The 18,619-nt window shown below is 40.8% G+C and overlaps 1 protein-coding gene across 1 annotated transcript in view; it reads left to right on the top strand.

Annotated features, from left to right (window-relative positions):
* The window catches only part of LOC103359554 (junction plakoglobin-like), a 139,218-nt gene extending 128,961 nt beyond the window's left edge, over positions 1–10,257 (top strand). Inside the window, exon 17 of the mRNA XM_008284948.1 lies at positions 9,013–10,257. The gene's annotated coding sequence lies outside the window, so the exon portion shown is untranslated. The remainder of the gene's footprint in view (positions 1–9,012) is intronic.
* The last annotated feature ends 8,362 nt before the right edge of the window (positions 10,258–18,619 follow it).

The following is an 18,619-nucleotide window of genomic DNA, read 5'->3' as shown; positions in this document are numbered from 1 at the left end:
TGATGTAGTTAAAGGCGAGAGAACTGGTTCACCAGTGTCTGGACCTGGGAAACTGGAGATACAGGTGACTTCATACACATTTACTGTGCTTTCATTAATTGTGTGACTTCCAGCACCAACTGCCTGCACGTGTTGAATTAACTGAGTTACTTTAAATACTGATGCAGTCACTTATTTTACATTTTATATTATCAGTACTTTGTAGAAATCTATTTCCACTTTGATGAGCGTTTTGTTGTAAAGCCAGATTAGATTGCTCACAATTTAAACAGCAGCTCAGGACACATTGTCAACTTTGCACACATCTGAGAATAACAAACTCTTTCAGACGCGATTAAATCTGAACACTCTGATTCACACTGATTCATCCACCATTATGACACCTCCATCCACATCAATCAATCATGTTTGCCTTTAGAGGAAATCTAGAGATGCTGTTTGGTCTTTTCCTCGTGCCCTGACCGACTGTGTGTCTGATATGAATCAACTGACACATTTAGTTTTGAAGTTTGAAGCTTTGCTGTGACGTGTGGCGTGTAGCAATCACACAACATGTCCACAAGATGGAGCTAAAGAACCAGAACAGAATGAACGTAAGCCATGAATGATGTCAGATCAACTGTTTTAACTGTATTTCCACCCCTGATGTACATTTGCTGTTTTATACGTGCCAAGTTTGTGCTAAGACTGCCAGTTACTAAGATAAAACAAAGATGTTGGATCTATTGTCTAAAAAAACCCTTTTCCATTTAATTCTAACATTATTTAATAGACTTTATTTATCCCAGACCCAGACAGCAGCATCTAAAAACACAGAAAGAAAGTACAGAAAATAACAATAATTAATTAACATGCATCCGGTGTCGACACACAGCAGGTCCAAGGCGACACCGTCTCCGGTTAGGCAGTCCACATACTGGCTGAATGTGGGGAGAGTGGTACAGAGCGATGTATGATCAAAGTCTCCTGAGATGACGATCAGAGACTGAGGGTGTGATGTTTGCAGCTGGGACACTGAACTATGGATGAGTTCACAGGCTGCAGCAGCATCAGCCGAGGGGGGATGTAAACTGTAATCGCCATGACGTGAAAACTCCCAGGTGAAACGGCCGCAAACCAATATCAGATGACTCTTGGAAATGTAGTGCTGCAAGTATTTTGCCACATATATTATCTGTGTTGATTATTTCCTCCTAATTGTAAAGACAAGTTTATCATGCTGAATACTCAAAACCTATGATATACAGCATACATACATAAAGAACGTGGACTGAAAATGAACTCAGTCATGGGTGCAAAGTGCTAAATAAATGGCTGATTTCAAGCCCGGACAGTAAAGTTTTTATAGCTGCACATATAAGGACGAGGCATCGCGTGATTAATGCAAAGTGTAGGTTTTTGTCATGACCTCCACTTTAGCAGATTGGCTACAACATTTAAACTCCACACAGGTGAAGTAAATCACAATGCTGGGACACACCGGGTCCGGTTTCATTCATGTGGAATTTACTTTGACATGCATCACCGAAGGCTGCAAGGTGGAGTGGTGGTTAGGAGCGTTGCCTCGCAGCAAGAAGGTCGCTGGTTTGCGTCCCAGTGAGGACACCCGGGATCTTTCTGCGTGGAGTTTGCATGTTCTTCCCGTGTAGCGTGGGTTCTCTCCGGGTTCTTCCTCCCACACAGTACAAAACCATGCTGAGGTTAATTGGTGATTCTAAATTGTCTGTAGAATGTGAATGTGCTTGGTTGTCTGTGATAGACTGGTGACCTGTCCAGGGTGTCCAGCCCAGTGAGGGTTAAGCAATGTACAGATAATGGATGGATGTATCACCGACCTAAACACTGTAGTGGACCAAGCAGAGCTGTCGTGGCAGTACTGACTCCCACACAACATTTGGCAGATGATCAGTGTAAATGCCTGGTTCCTCTGCCAGATCCTGCTCATCCAGTCAGTCCTATTCCTGCCATCTCAGCATTTATAGCTCTCTGTCGCTGCTCTCACTAATTCCAGTTTTCCTTTGCTTGCAGAGTTCCCGACCCGCATCCTGCCACTTCCTCCTTCCTGTCTCTCTGGAGTCCCTCCCTGGACCTGCTGTGCCTTTCCGCCTTCTGCCAAGCTTCCCCTATGCAAACCCCCACAGCCTGCTCATTGCTGGTCGCTTGCCCAACGCCTCCACCTTGTTGTCGTGCCTACCCCTGCCTCAGCCTCTGCTCCTCTTGGGCCCTGCACTCAACAGCTCCATAAATTATTCGAGGCCACACTCTGCCTGTCCTGCCTCTGCATCCTGCACTTTGGTTCTTGACCTAACAGTTGGATCCGATGAGCATCCGAATTCTTTTAAACCTTTTCACGTTATATTGAAAAGATCCTGTTGAAATCATCCACAACATTAAAAACCACTGACGGGTCAAGTGCATTGATCGTCTTGTTCCACCCACTCACACATTGTTCCGGACCGAGCGCACCGTAAGCCGACAGCACTCCCCAGTGGCCTCCCCCAGCAGCTCAACACCAGCTCCAGTAATGACAAAGACCCCAAGGCGCTGACTGGCCTCCACACTTGGAGGATGCGCCTTAACAAACCGGATCAGCAGAGGCCCCAACCTGCAACCCTCAAGACACAAGGATTCACGGCCAAAGTCCTGGTACCAGGCACTTTAGGAAACCCCCCCCAGAGGTCCAGTGTCTACACCACTATGTTGCAGAGCTACTCACTGTTAGGCGGATGGTTTTAATGTTATGGTGCATTTAGTCTAATTAATCAAAGTAATGCCTCCTGACTTGCACCTGCGTTTCCAGTTGCTACATGCTCTACATCCTGAACATTGTGATTAAACGCTGCCTTCTCCCCGCGGACGACACTTTTAGATGATCTGAGCCGTCATCGAGGCATTGCATAACGTTTCACCACGCGTGTAATGAGCCTGTTTGACCAACGGAGGGCGCTCTAATATCGCATATCACAACAGGGCTTGCCGTGAGGCCGTATATGAATGTGGCAGGTTTGAATATGAGCATTGTGGCGTGAAGATGGACTGAAGGTAGCGAGTTTTACAACATTTAGCGGTTTGCATACACACGGTTCTCCAGTTCAAACCTGAACCTTTAACTGTGGGAAAAAAGCCCTATTCCAGCAATAACCCTAACACCGGACTTCTGATTTGTTTTATTATGTTGATTATTAGAGATACAAGGGAAAAAACAGCCATTTAATTAGGCTTAAACAGTAAGTAGTTGAGTATAGAACTTGTCGATAATCAGAGATTTTTTGTTTTTTACTCGTGTTCATTCTTTATATTTATCGTTTTTTCACAGCTGCTCAGTTGCTGTGAAGAGACTCGTCTTATAAATACTAATGTCCAGAGTCCCCACAGCCCCGTCAGGAAAACATCCAAACTAAGGTTTTTATTAACGTAACCTTCTCCGGCTGCTAATTCCCAACATGGCAGCCTGTTTAAAGGCCTTGTCCACACCGCCAGGAAGAAAAGCTGGTAAGAAAGGTTCAAACATTCATTTATTAATTCATTTTATTGCCCCTTAACACACAATGACTTACAATAACGGACTGCATTACAATATGAATCACTGTTTCCTTTAGAGGTAGCTTATAATTCAGAATTTTTAGATGTCTTCTTGTGGAACTTCTGCCCTGAGCACACGACGCTGGTTACGCCACAAACTAACGAGAATAAATTAATCACCGACATACGACTTTAATAAAACACAATATTTCACCTGTACTGAATAATTTACTACAAAGCTTCTGACATTGACTTTTCCAACAATAAATACATATTTCCTAGAGTTTAAACGGATCTCTTGCTCAGGTTTTCCTCAAGATTTTAAAACTTTTTTGGGTAATTAATCTGGAAATCAACAACAGCTTCTGGCTGCACTGTAACATTCTAGGTTCTTTCTTGAATCAGATAAACGAGCTGCCATGTATGGTGACCTCAAATGTTTCCTGTTTCAATAAAAACTTTATGAAAATGACAAAAAATTAAGACTCAAAGACCATAAAATGTGACACAGTTTAAGAATGTAGGATGCTTATTTGGTGCATCGACTACACTGTAAAAAAGTCATATTTTGTGTTAAACTTAATTCATCTTGACAGCGTTGGTTTCTTTTTTATTAGAGCTGATGTCTCTAAAACCACATATCCAGAGACACACAATCCCCTCTATCATGTGTTATTTTATTTTTATTTTTCTTATTAAAGAATTCTGGATAGATGGAACCTTAATGCGTCATATACAGTTATTTAAAACAACTCAATTTAATGAGTTAAGCCACTTCTATTAGTCATTTAGTCAGCTGAGCTCAACACATTTATTAAAACGATCAACAAAATAATTCTTAAAATAAAATTTGGAAATATAATTTATCTACATGTAATTATTAATAAAAGAAAAATGTGTTTATTACTTTAGGTTACTATTATTTTTTACAAAAAAAAAGATAAACATTTGATTGTTTTCCTCTTATTCCTGAAGTAAGAAGCATAAACTCACAGATCAGGATTTATTTACTTCCAGTGAAACAAGCAACAAGCTGGATTATCGGTTTCTAGTTCTACTTTAAATGCTGATCATTTTAGTTCCTACAGCCTCAAATTCGTATCCATGCTGAGTAATTAAAGCGGGTTTTCCTCTCTGACAGTGTGATCTGACACCGTCTTCCACATCCTGCTGGGTTTTTTTTGTGTTGCTATTTCAATCATTTCATACATGACTTGATCACTTCTGTGTGCCTGTTTTTAAGGTCTTTAAAGTTATTTTATTTTGTCAGTGTCGTGGTAAATCATCATCCCGCTGCTGTATTTTCAGAGCTTTACATTCGATCAATAACTCCACCACATAAAGGAATCAACACACCCAGAGTTTACATACCTCCTGGGGGCAAACTCATCAGAATGATAAATTTTGCACATAATTATCACCTAATTACTAAATACCCAGATTGTATCATGAACTCAGTTATTGTAATTATTGTGTTTCTCTATCGTCAGATGTTTTGATTATTTACGAGATGAAGACGGAGGATTTAGTCTTGCATAATTCACCAATAAGCTACACCAGATAATGTAATATTTATAGAATAACAGCAGTTTTACAGTGTATATAGACGACTTGTATTTCATGTTTCTTTCTTAGGAACTCAAATTAAATGAGTCTTATTACAAAATTCAATTTTTCTTATATTAGTTATTTACACAGGAAAAAATTAAAACAAGCAAAGAACCCAGCAAGCCTTACAAATACATGCATGGGTCGTTTTTCTGACACTATTACACCTCAGATCATTACACATAGCCTCAGGCAGATTGAAGGCTTATATACAGTTGAACCACATAGACTGTATAAAAAGACATATAACCTTTTTTTGTTGTTGACCTTAATCCACTTTGTAACTAATCTGGTGGTGTGTTTAGGGTCATTGTTCATTTGGAAGATCTATTTGTGCCAAAGCTTTAACTTCCTGGCTGATGTCTTGAGATGTTGCTTCAATATTTCCACATAATGTTCTTTCCTCATGATACCATCTATTCTGTGAAGTGCATCATCCCTCCTGCAGCAAAACACCCCCACATCATGATGCTGCCACCCCCGTGCTTCACAGTTGGGATGGTGTTCTCAGGCTTCAAGCTTCATCCTTTTTCCTCCAAATGTAACGATGGTCATTAAGGCCAAACAGTTCAGTTTTAGTTTCATCAGACCACAGGACATGTCTCCAGAAATGAAGGTCTTTGTCCCTGTGTGCATTTGCAAACGGTAATCGGGCTTTTTTATGTTTCTTTTGGAGTAAAGTCTTCTTCCTCTCTGAGTAGCCTTTCAGCCCATGTCGGTACAGGACTGGTTTCACTGTGGATAATGACTCTCTGACCAGCTTCAGTTCGTTTGTTCTGGGGTTGATTCATACATTTCACACCAAAACACTTCATCTCTGGGACACAGAACCCGTCTCCTTCCTGATCAGTATGATGGCTGGACATTCCCATGGTGGTTATACTTGTGTATAATTGTTTGAACAGATGAACGTGGAACCTCCAGGAGGTTCACAATTTTCTTCCTGACATCTTGGCTGATTTCTTTAGATTTTCCATGTTGTCACCAAAGGAAGCAGCGTGTTTGAGGTGTGCCTTAGAATACATCCACAGGTAACCAATCAAAAGCTTCTAAAGCCATGGCATCATCATCTGGGCTTTTCCAAATAGTTTGAAGGAATAGTAATCTTAGTGTATGTAAACTTCTGACTTTAAAGAAAGTCGTAAAAAATTCTCTAAAAAATTCTCTTTCCTGTTGTTCTGGCGTTTAGTGAATAGAAATAATTTTGATAATCCTACCTGACCAAAAACAGGAAAAGTTTAGCCTGATTTAAAGTCAGACAGGAAGAAAAAAAATGGTTTCATGTCTTTTTATACAGTGTATGTAAAGTTCTGGTTTCAACAATGCTGGAAAAATGTACCTTTTAAAATTTGTAAATAATTCTCAGTGCAGATTATGTTTATGCACAATTTTATGTACAATATTTTACATTTATACTTCATGTCTTATGCGGCACAAAATCCACCATAACTTCTCATAGGGTGGCACCTATCAAACCAAAGTGGGTCGGCACGATTATTAATCAAAGTCACATGATTGCAGGTTCTGACAACCTGTCTATTGCACAAAGCTGCACTGATCCGTTGTTGTGTGGTCGAGCATTTCTGGACGGACGAGACATCTCCGTTGTTTTTGTTGAACCTGACCTGATTCTAGACAAAGTAGAGACTTTTAGAGTCTCCGTGGAAGTCGGGGCAGTAATCCTTTTCTCCAACTGTAGCTGAATGTTCACCAGGACAGATCTTCTACTTCCCCAACCTGTCATATTATCCCAAACTGCTTCGTCACTGTGCTGCTTTTAAATGATCCGATTGGTGAACGGCACCAATCAGCAGCCTCAGGTTCATCTTCATCAATCATCACCTAATGAATTTATGGTTTCAGCAAGTTTCGAGACTTTTTAAATACACGATGATGCTCGCTTTGGGAATTATGGTCCCACATAGGTTAATAAAGCAGGGATGGTATCAGGATGGGGCTACGTTGTGTAAGACTTAAGCGAGATTAGCATCCTTGAGTTCTCAGTCAGATCCAAGGCGTGTTCATCACATCAAAGACCAAGAAATCCCAGCCTTCAGATTGGTAGTCCACTTACCAGCGACGCCTGGTCTATCTTCTGTTCTACGTTGGAAGAGCGAGACAACACAGTCACCATCAGGTCAGCGTCTCTACCACTAGCATGCAGCTTCCCTTATTGGATAAACACAACAGAAAAAAAACAATGCCGTTCATCTTTTGGGACATTTTGACACCAGAACATCGCTAAAGACAAATAATTTGAGAAACGCCACGGAGCTGAGCGTTTAATTAGATGAAATCAATGGATTAGGCAGGATGTAATTTAGCGCCGGGTTGCTAATGACCCGAGGTATGCATTCAAGGACCATGAAGACGTTCACATTAGTGTTTATCGAAATAATAGAGACGGAAAACACAATCCTGTGCGCTTCACTAATAAACATATTCAAGCTGGAACATTCCTACGGAGGGAAAAAAAAAAAAGGTTGGTTTCATGAGCGTCTTGTGGGTTCGACTTTCTGATTATACGCTCACACACTGAAACACGTAATTATAAAGCTGTTGTTCTATGTTTGCGTAGCGTTCACATGTATGAGAAGCCATAATGAAGTCCAATCACAAAGAGGCTCGGCGTCTGTGTCTCTTATCGCGGCGCCCAATTGAAGAAAAATGGTCTCTTTTGCTCTCGACATTTTTCTCCTGAATTGCAGAATTAATAAGCAGTTTGAATTATATCTCCTCCACATGTGACCTGCTATGCATTAATTATTGATCACCTGTTTCTTCACTAGAGAGACATAATTACCTTCTGTAATGTGAACCCTTCATCAAATTTAAACATTTATATTGCTTATCTTTCTGCCTCGCCTCCCCCCCGGCTAAATTTTTCTAATTAAACTAATCAAACTGAGCCAGAGAGTAATTCTTCTCTTTGCTTCAATTAGAAAGCAGGGATGACATGCATATTTCACATGATCCCGCAGTACTTCACTTCCAGCGAGGTGGAATGATGAATAATGACCGGTGTCCCTCCTTCGTTTTGTCTGATGATGTAGTGCAGGTTAAAAAGCATTCGCTCAATAAATCTTTAAAAAAAAATCCACAGCAACAGAAATAAATGCATTTATCACACACAAAAAACACATTTAAAAATCCTTATTCAAGCCGGCAAAGACAAGTAGGTGTTATGCAGACAATCTGCTGGCAGTGTTTTAGAAGGAAACTGTAGTGTTCTGACTGGTTTTACTGATGGAAATGATTCCTCCATAATTAATTAATGAGTTATTTTAATAAATAGAAAAGCTGTGGAATATATTTAGTTTATATTATTAATGTTTATTAGAATGTTGCAGAAGTTTAGGCTGCACTTGTTGGAAAGGAACTCATCAACAAAAATATGATTCCAGTCAGCTTATGTTTTGTTATCCTTTACTATAAAATACATCCATCCTCTGCCTACACACTGCTTAATCCTCACTAGGGTCGTGGGGGGCTGGAGTCTATCCCAGCTGACTGGGACACTCACATTCACACCTACGGACAATTTAGAATCACCAATTAACCTCAACATGTTTTTGGACTGTGTGGGAGGAAGCNTTTGCTTGTCAATATAGAAATAATTCATTTATTGACGGGCGATACAATTTAGAATCATTTGATTTTTAGGAACATTGATTTGGGAATAATCTTCTCATCCAAGTCTGGAAAGTAAAGTTAAAGGAACTCTTCCTTACAGATTGTGCTGCTGGATACTGGCTTGTTATTTGACAGTGTAATCACAATACTTTACATAATGACGTTTCAATGCAGATATGTTCTTTATTCTGATCTCTGTACTCAGTTGATGATCATGCTTTAGAACATTTGCTCTTTTTTTTGTTGCAGGAAAAGAAACCATCAAAAAGGAAATTGAACACAAGCAAAATCGCAGGAAGACTGGATGAATGGATGGACCGCGACTGGAGGTTTTGACCAGAAAAGAAATCAGCCCTTCCCGATCCAGGGAAAATCCCATTTGGCAATCAAGAACTATAAAAAGAGGTTGCTTATTAAAAAGAGGATTATTGTTGCTGTAAATGAAAAAAAATGTAACTTTGTTATATTGTTTTACTGTGGGGTGAAAGTAGGGGTGTCTGACGTTTGTAGGCATCGTTACACGGGTAACTTTTTGAAGCAATCAAATTAGATGCAATTGCCTTACACTGACAGTTGAGACATGTAAGACAAGCAGGAGGGGCTTAACCAAACTCAGCTACGAATCCCTACCAATGGTTTCATCTGTAAAGATCTGCATCCAAGTCAAGTGGATGAGTTGTTCCGACGTCAGTGTTGAGATGTGACGTTAGTGATGCAATGCCTATCTCTGTTAGATGTTGTTGTTCTTTTGTTTTTGATTTTTTTCCCCCCACATGTATCTCATGACGAACACAGTTCTAAAAAGTTCTATTAAATTACTTAAATATGACATTTCAGTTTACCAAAATTCATTACTGACATCACAGAAACACTCACTATGAAAGATCTTTGCTTGTAAAACATCCAGCGTCGAACAGGAACAGAGTTTCTCCCTTCTTGACAACACTGCAAAACGCCGTTGCTACCAAACGCTACCCGTGTATCCCAGCCTGAAGCTGCTGTCTTATAGATGTCTCCTATGTGTATTTGAACAGTGCACATGTCCCCAGGGTGTCAATGTGTGGTCGTTGCATGGTAGTATATCGTGTACTCATTGAAATAGTCTTCACCTTTGCATACTGAGAAAAAAAAAGGAAAAAAAAAACAAAGACATCTGGGTTTTACAAGCCATTTTGGATGACGCCAGCCATTTGGAAAAACTTTAGTGCAGAGGTGGACTACGAACCCCATCACGTCCCAGCCCTCACTTCCACCGAGTGGATTTTTCTTTTCAAATGTCCGCAGGAAATGGACTGTAAATCCATTTGGTATCTTTAGCATCGGGATACAAAACCCACCTTTTTCCAGAGGTATCTAATATTTCCAGTGGTAACGCACCACACTTCTCTGATCAGCTTGTACACACCTTTGTGGGTGCCACTGAGTACAGTGCAGCATAAATTTGCAACAGTACTTACATTGTGCATCAACATAATAAACTGCTTTTTTTACTAAGGGTGTGCTGATCATTTCAGTTTGAAATTTGCTCGTAACTGTATGTCGCTGTCAGTCGAGGGCCGGATACTGCAAGCTCTAATACAAAAATACATCCTGGCTGCTGCCTACAATGTGTATGAAAGATTTAGTCTGTTACTGGTGCACCATTTCTACCTAACCATTACAGTATCGTGCGGTCCTCATGGTCTGCTTTTGTGAGCAGCTGCAGTTGGAATGTGGACATCAAGGACAGTTAGAGCACAAATTGCTCCATGCTTCAGAGGCAACTGTGCTCGTATTTACAGGGCTGCTGTTTTTGGTTGCAGCAGCAGCCCGAGCCGACAGTGTTAAGAAAGCACAACTAAATTACTTTATTGAATTAGCTGCTGAGGCAATCTGTTAAAGCTAGACTGTTCCAAAATCTTGCTAAGTCATTAAATTTTGTTTTTTCCAGCTGTTTTGGTATGCGTTTATTCTACTTGCATGGAGGACTATTCGTTTTTTGTTTTTTTTAAATAATTGACTTAAATAAGTTTGACAAAGTCCAGCAAGGGAATAAAATTAAATAAAATTCACATTCTTACATGTATTTTCATTCTATGTGTGCATTTACCGTCATGGTTAAATGAAAACATTTGTTCAAAAGCAACATTAGACTTAATGCTTTGTCTTGTAATTGAACTAATTGTTTGAAACGCTTTGCGTTTAGATACAGCAAGTCAACGATGACCTGAAATACACATCTTCACTTTACTGTGACGTGGTTGGATTTTAATATGGCATGAAACATTTATGCCACAGTGAAGAAAATATTGATTTAAAACAAATGTTTTCATTTAATAATTAGACAGCAGTGCACATGCAGACATAAAAAGAAAATACATATACCCCCGGTCTATATTGGATTTCTTTTTTGATTTGTTTTTACTTAACACTTTAAATCCATCCATCCATCCATCCATCCATCCATCCATCCATCCATCCTCTTCCAGGTCCAGCAGGGGATTCCACATGTCCCTCTACACAGTATCATTTTCCAGTTCCATCTTGACCAGATGAGATGTAAATTCCTTGATGTAGGTTCTAAGTCTACCTTGGGACAGACCCAGAACCTCAGAGTCTCTTCCCAGTTAGACGTGCCTGGAAAACCTTCAAAGGAAAGCGCCCAGGAGGCTCTTCCTATTCAGATTCCCAAAACACCTCCGCTGGCTTCTTTCAATGCAAAGAAAAAAAAGCGACTCCACGCTGAGCTCCCTCCTGGTGTCCAAGCTCCCTACCCTATCTCTAAGGCTGAGCTCAGTCACCCTAAAGAAGAAACGGCTGCTTGGATCCACAATCCCATCCTTTTTACCACTGCCAAGAGCTCATGACCATAGCTGAGGGCTGGAATGTAGGTAAATGTTGGAAGCTTTGCCTTCTGGCCCAGCTCTCTCTTCACCCTAACGGTTTGGTACAACACCTGCATTGCTCACACTGAGGAATAAGATCTCAAGATACCTAAACTCCTCCACTTGGAGCAGCAACTTGGGGAATGTGTGCAATGTGGAACTGTGTCCCCTGAGGGACCTTGTGGGGGCCCCTGCAGGAGTAAGGGGTCCCAGGGTCATTGTTATGAGTCATCTGGTCCTTGTCCAACCAAATTAAGAGAGATGTCCATGTTTCCAGTAGGTGTTGGACTTTTTCACGGTTGCCACTTGTCTCAGACTCTCTTTCTGACCATCATAGACAAGATCTGAAGGAGCAACCGGGTTGAGTAGGGGTCTGGTTTGGTGACCTCAGGATCGACTGTGGCCTTCAGTGGGTACTGGGATGGTTTGAAGCCAAGTGTGAAGTGGCTATGATGGGAGTCCACACCTCCAAGTCTGAGGTTCTCTGTCGTAAGCTAATGAATTGTTCTCTCTGGGTTCAGGGGGGAGTTGCTGCCTCAAACAAAGAAGTGTGTCGGGGTCTGGTTTACAAGTGATGGGAAAACAGAATGTGAACTAGACAGGCAGCCTGCTGCGGAATCAGCAGTAATGCAAGCATTGTACTGGACCGCTGTGGTGAAGAGGGAGCTGAGCCGGAAGGCAAAGCTCTCAATTTATCAGTCAGTCTACGTTCCAGACCTCACCTATGGGGATAAGCTCTGGGCAGTGACTGAAAAAATGAGATCGCAGTTACAAGCAGTCGAAATTAGTTTCCTTCGCAAGGTGGCTGAGATAAAGTAAGGAGCCTCCTGAGTGATTTCCTTTTTAACATTGACTCATGGTCAAAACAATTAAGCTTTTAGGACAAATATTTCCAACATCCTCCCATTCTTCCATGTCAAAATGAGAACAGATGTCTACAAAGGTAATTAGAAAATAAATTGTGAAACAGCTGATTGCATGCAGGTATGAACCCTTTCAAGTCAGTCTTGTCTGCAATAACAACATTTAACCTGTTTAGCTAGGTCTCAATTGCACATCCTTGTACATTTATGTGTGGCAATCTCACCCAGTTCTTCTATGCAAAACTGCTGAAGCTCTGTCAGATTTCATGGGGATTCTGAGCGAACAGGTCTTTTAAAGTCCAGCCACAAATTCTAAATTGGACTGATGTCAGAACATTCACCTTGTTGTCTTTAACTATGTCTGTGTAGCTTTGGTTGTATGCTTTGGTCATTATCTTGATAGAAGACAAATCTCCACCAAAGTCACATTTCTCTTGCATCAGGTTCTCCTCCAAGATTACTTTATACTCATTCATTTTTATCTTCAAAGCCTCCAGGGCCTGCTGCAGAGAAGCATCCCCTCATCATGATGCTGCCACCACCTTGTCTACCATTGGGAATGGTATGTTTGTGACGATGTGCGATATCTGGTATCCACCAAACACAACATCTAGGCTGATGGCCAAAAAGCTTCATTTTGGTCTCATTAACTCAAAGAATCTTCTTCCAGTTGACCTCAGAGTCTCCTACATGCCTTGTGAGATATAATTAAAGTTTTTTCAACAGTGGCTGATGAGACTTTGACTGGTGAAGAATTATGGCAAAGTTGTTGAATGCACAGTCTCTCACAGTCAGCCACTGTTGGTTGAAACTCCTTCAGAGAAGTCGTAGATGTCTTGGTGACCTCTCTCACTCGTCTCTTTCATGCACAGTCCCTCGGTTTTAGGATCAGCCTGCTCAATGCAGATTTACTCATGATGGACTTCCCTGTGCTCCAACTAATATCTAGTCACTTGGACATCCTTTGTATCCATCCCCTAAACTGTGCTTTTTGATAACCTTTTCCCACAGTTGCTTGGAGTATTTTTTTGTCTTCATGATGTAGTTAAAGGCGAGAGAACTGGTTCACCAGTGTCTGGACCTGGGAAACTGGAGATACAGGTGACTTCATACACATTTACTGTGCTTTCATTAATTGTGTGACTTCCAGCACCAACTGCCTGCACGTGTTGAATTAACTGAGTTACTTTAAATACTGATGCAGTCACTTATTTTACATTTTATATTATCAGTACTTTGTTGAAATCTATTTCCACTTTGATGAGCGTTTTGTTGTAAAGCCAGATTAGATTGCTCACAATTTAGCTTTAAACAGCAGCTCAGGACACATTGTCAACTTTGCACACATCTAAGAATAACAAACTCTTTCAGACGCGATTAAATCTGAACACTCTGATTCACACTGATTCATCCACCATTATGACACCTCCATCCACATCAATCAATCATGTTTGCCTTTAGAGGAAATCTAGAGATGCTGTTTGGTCTTTTCCTCGTGCCCTGACCGACTGTGTGTCTGATATGAATCAACTGACACATTTAGTTTTGAAGTTTGAAGCTTTGCTGTGACGTGTGGCGTGTAGCAATCACACAACATGTCCACAAGATGGAGCTAAAGAACCAGAACAGAATGAGCGTAAGCCATGAATGATGTCAGATCAACTGTTTTAACTGTATTTCCACCCCTGATGTACATTTGCTGTTTTATACGTGCCAAGTTTGTGCTAAGACTGCCAGTTACTAAGATAAAACAAAGATGTTGGATCTATTGTCTAAAAAAACCCTTTTCCATTTAATTCTAACATTATTTAATAGACTTTATTTATCCCAGACCCAGACAGCAGCATCTAAAAACACAGAAAGAAAGTACAGAAAATAACAATAATTAATTAACATGCATCCGGTGTCGACACACAGCAGGTCCAAGGCGACACCGTCTCCGGTTAGGCAGTCCACATACTGGCTGAATGTGGGGAGAGTGGTACAGAGCGATGTATGATCAAAGTCTCCTGAGATGACGATCAGAGACTGAGGGTGTGATGTTTGCAGCTGGGACACTGAACTATGGATGAGTTCACAGGCTGCAGCAGCATCAGCCGAGGGGGGATGTAAACTGTAATCGCCATGACGTGAAAACTCCCAGGTGAAACAGCCACAAACCAATATCGGATGACTCTTGGAAATTTAGTGTCGCAAGTATTTTGCCACATATATTATCTGTGTTGATTATTTCCTCCTAATTGTAAAGACAAGTTTATCATGCTGAATACTCAAAACCTATGATATACAGCATACATACATAAAGAACGTGGACTGAAAATGAACTCAGTCATGGGTGCAAAGTGCTAAATAAATGGCTGATTTCAAGCCTGGACAGTAAAGTTTTTATAGCTGCACATATAAGGACGAGGCATCGCGTGATTAATGCAACATGTAGGTTTTTGTCATGACCTCCACTTTAGCAGATTGGCTACAACATTTAAACTCCACACAGGTGAAGTAAATCACAATGCTGGGACACACCGGGTCCGGTTTCATTCATGTGGAATTTACTTTGACATGCATCACCGAAGGCTGCAAGGTGGAGTGGTGGTTAGGAGCGTTGCCTCGCAGCAAGAAGGTCGCTGGTTTGCGTCCCAGTGAGGACACCCGGGATCTTTCTGCGTGGAGTTTGCATGTTCTTCCCGTGTAGCGTGGGTTCTCTCCGGGTTCTTCCTCCCACACAGTACAAAACCATGCTGAGGTTAATTGGTGATTCTAAATTGTCTGTAGAATGTGAATGTGCTTGGTTGTCTGTGATAGACTGGTGACCTGTCCAGGGTGTCCAGCCCAGTGAGGGTTAAGCAATGTACAGATAATGGATGGATGTATCACCGACCTAAACACTGTAGTGGACCAAGCAGAGCTGTCGTGGCAGTACTGACTCCCACACAACATTTGGCAGATGATCAGNTTTCTGCACTGAGAAAATGAAGCCAGGGTTTTGCTACTTCCTGGTTGACATCTTGGATTTTTGGAGCCAGTGACGCAAAAATCGTCGGAGGGGGGCGGAACCATAGGAGCAGCGATTGGTCAGACGGATTGAGAGGCGGGCCCTCTCTGCCCGCCCACATTTACCGCCTTCTGCTCGCTTGGTCTGCACCATCGCTGCCGACTGTCAATCAAACCAGCCACGCCCCTTGTCCCACAAAATGTTGATGATTTTTTAAAAATTCAGTATTGAATTATTTTCAGATTGGCCACCTGATCTCTGGATTTGACCATGAAAACTAATAAGAAAAAAATCCTGAGCTGTAGGAATGCGATATTTGGTGATCTGTGATCACTTCTTTTCCAATTCAAGTCTATGGGAGCCAGGGCTTTTAGGAGCCAGCAGCTAGTGGACGTAGTGATATTGCAGGTTTTTGACACTTCCAGGTTGGCTTCATTTCTCAGGGCCGGTTGCTACGTCCATCTTTTATACAGTCTACGGCTTTAACATGCTACGGACACTTGATCACCATAGTAACCGCTGTAGATGAGCGAGTGTCCGGTTGGTAACTCGGTTATTGGTACCAGTTTGATGGATGTATTTAAAGGGCTCCAGCTGAGACGGCATATAGACACAACCTAACGCTTTGTGTGCTCCCGCTGCCTGCAGGTAGCTATAAGCTAAGGAAGAGGTCCAGTAAAGGAATGTCAACAGATTGTTGGTTTGAGACAAAAATGAAACGAGGTCTCTGGTGTGTCGTACTGCTGTCGAAGGTAAACACTGTTCTCATCACCACAACACCACAGACCTGATTGTGTTTACATTCACTATATTTTATCGTTAACAAATCCCGTGTACCAAAGTCTGATTAACGTCATTCTTTGTCTTTTTAGAAAACAAAGTTCTCCAAAAACTATTTAAAGATTTAGTTCCATCACAGTATGTGGGTATCGTCTCAAAGGTTTCATGAAATCTACTGCAGGTAAAGAGAAAAGCGTCCAGGTGGGAGGAACTCACTGACAGATTTTTCATAGAAAAACCCACTAAAAAAAAAAAGAAGCACAGAACATAAAATCCTCCACCAGTGAAAACAGGCCAACAGCACCACTTCCCAAAGCTTAAACAAGCAGCTGTTGTAGGAAACTCTTGAGCATATTTTAAAAACTACACTATTTATTTTGTGAGCCATATTTATTTCGCCTCTGAGGGCTCGGAGTGAAGCATATGGTGGACGTTTTATTTTGAAAACGGTGCAGGAAAGAAACACAAGAAGCACGTCACACTGACTGTAACTGCAGTGCAGAGGTTTAATAATGAAAGGAGAGAACGCCGTGTGACCACCTCGCTGAAACAGGACGAAGCTTTTAAAGACAGAGACAGTCGGCAAAATCTTGAGAAAACAAAACTTTTATTAATGGTTATTGATTAGTGGAAGAACCATAGTACATGCACATACAATGACTGGGTAGGAAGCCTTGTTTTGAACCACAACACCTACTGGAAGCAGAGCTTGTATAAAGTAGTTGCGGAGCCAGACATTCAGCATAGTGAGGGCTACGAGCCGTCCAATTTCTGATCAGCAGTCCTCACACACAGCACACAGACAAAGGTTTGAGCCGGCGGGGCCACCGAGGCCCCCCCAGGCTCTTACTGCTGCCGTTTTCATAATGTGATGCATTTGAGACTTTTTTTTTTCCTTTTTTTTTTTTTTTCTTTTTTGTTCCTTTCCTATCTAATTTGTTTATAAATACAAAAAGGGAGATATGTAATGACACTACTAATTGGGAGTAGTTGTAAACAGAATGTGGCGCAGGAGATGCCTGTAGGCTGAGCTCGCAAACGCAGCTCTCCTGTCGCCCCCCGCGTGGTGCTTTTTCAAACACACCACAGATTCGTTGGATTAACTTGTATTTACATCGTAGATTAGCCTGTTCACAAATCGTTTATTTTCCTCATATTTATTTATTTATTTATTTAGTATCGTAATATTCAAACAGTTAATTTTTTTTTTCTTCAAAGATTAAAGGTTGAGTTCTAGAAAACAACAGAAAGAATATCCTATAAAGAATGAGAACGTGAGAGGAAGGACAAAGAATCGGAAACAGTAGATTTGGAGAAGGGGGGGGAAAGAAAATAAGAAGAAAAATTACAGTTACAACACTGATATGTCTCAGCTTTATGTGGAAATTACATGTGCAAAATCGTACAGTTGACAAACAGAACAAAACTTAACATCATATATCTGTACGTCTATATAGATCCATCCACTTGTATAGATAGATCCATATGGACGCAGTGGAATGAGAGTATCTACATTGTGATTACATTATTTGTAAAGATTTAATAAAAATCAGAATATGACTTCATAAAAAAATGAGATAGCTCACCCCTAACAACTAATCTAATCTTCTAAGTCTAAAACATTATACCATTGTGTGTTTCATATAAGAGAACATCTTCACTGCACAGTTTCAAATATAATACATTGTTGGATTATTATACTTTAACCCCCCCACACCCCCCCGCCCCCTTCGATTTTAATTATGAAAGAAGAAGAGGAACGAAACAAGGCGAAACCAAAAACCAACGTAAGCATAAAATAGACGCAGCAGCTCAAGCCGCCGCTATATACATCTTTTTAAATTTGTCCCATAATATAAAAATCATCAATTATAGCAATGAATATATTGGAAGTTTCATATAAAAAAATCTAAGTGAATGGCCAACACCACTCAGAGGATTAGTGCCACGATCTCCAAATTCTACATCAGAATTCTGTGATTTAAGTTTCTTCCCCAGGATCACGATGTGTTCTTTTAAATTCTGTAATTAATTTAAAAATCATGTTTTTTTTTTCCAATTCTTCTTCATGTCTCAGCGTGTGGGCTGAGCCGTTAAATGGTGGAACAGTTTTAGTCATCATGGCAATCCTTTCTTCTTCTTCTTCTTCTTTTTTTTTTTTTTTTTTAACCCCCCATATCTCATAATTCTATGTAGAATCTTGGCTATACAAGTAAACACGCCAGATATGTCCACCAAAGACCTTTGGCTTAAAGTGATCTAAGATATACCCAAATTACGTTAGTCAATAAATCTACAGGCTGAATAATGTGCTGACTCTTTACTGAAAAGAAAAGGAAAAACCCAAACGTTCACTT

Source organism: Stegastes partitus, unplaced genomic scaffold (assembly GCF_000690725.1).
Source record: "Stegastes partitus isolate 25-593 unplaced genomic scaffold, Stegastes_partitus-1.0.2 Scaffold381, whole genome shotgun sequence".
Classification (NCBI taxonomy): domain Eukaryota; kingdom Metazoa; phylum Chordata; class Actinopteri; family Pomacentridae; genus Stegastes; species Stegastes partitus.
This window is presented reverse-complemented; position numbering and strand designations above follow the sequence as displayed.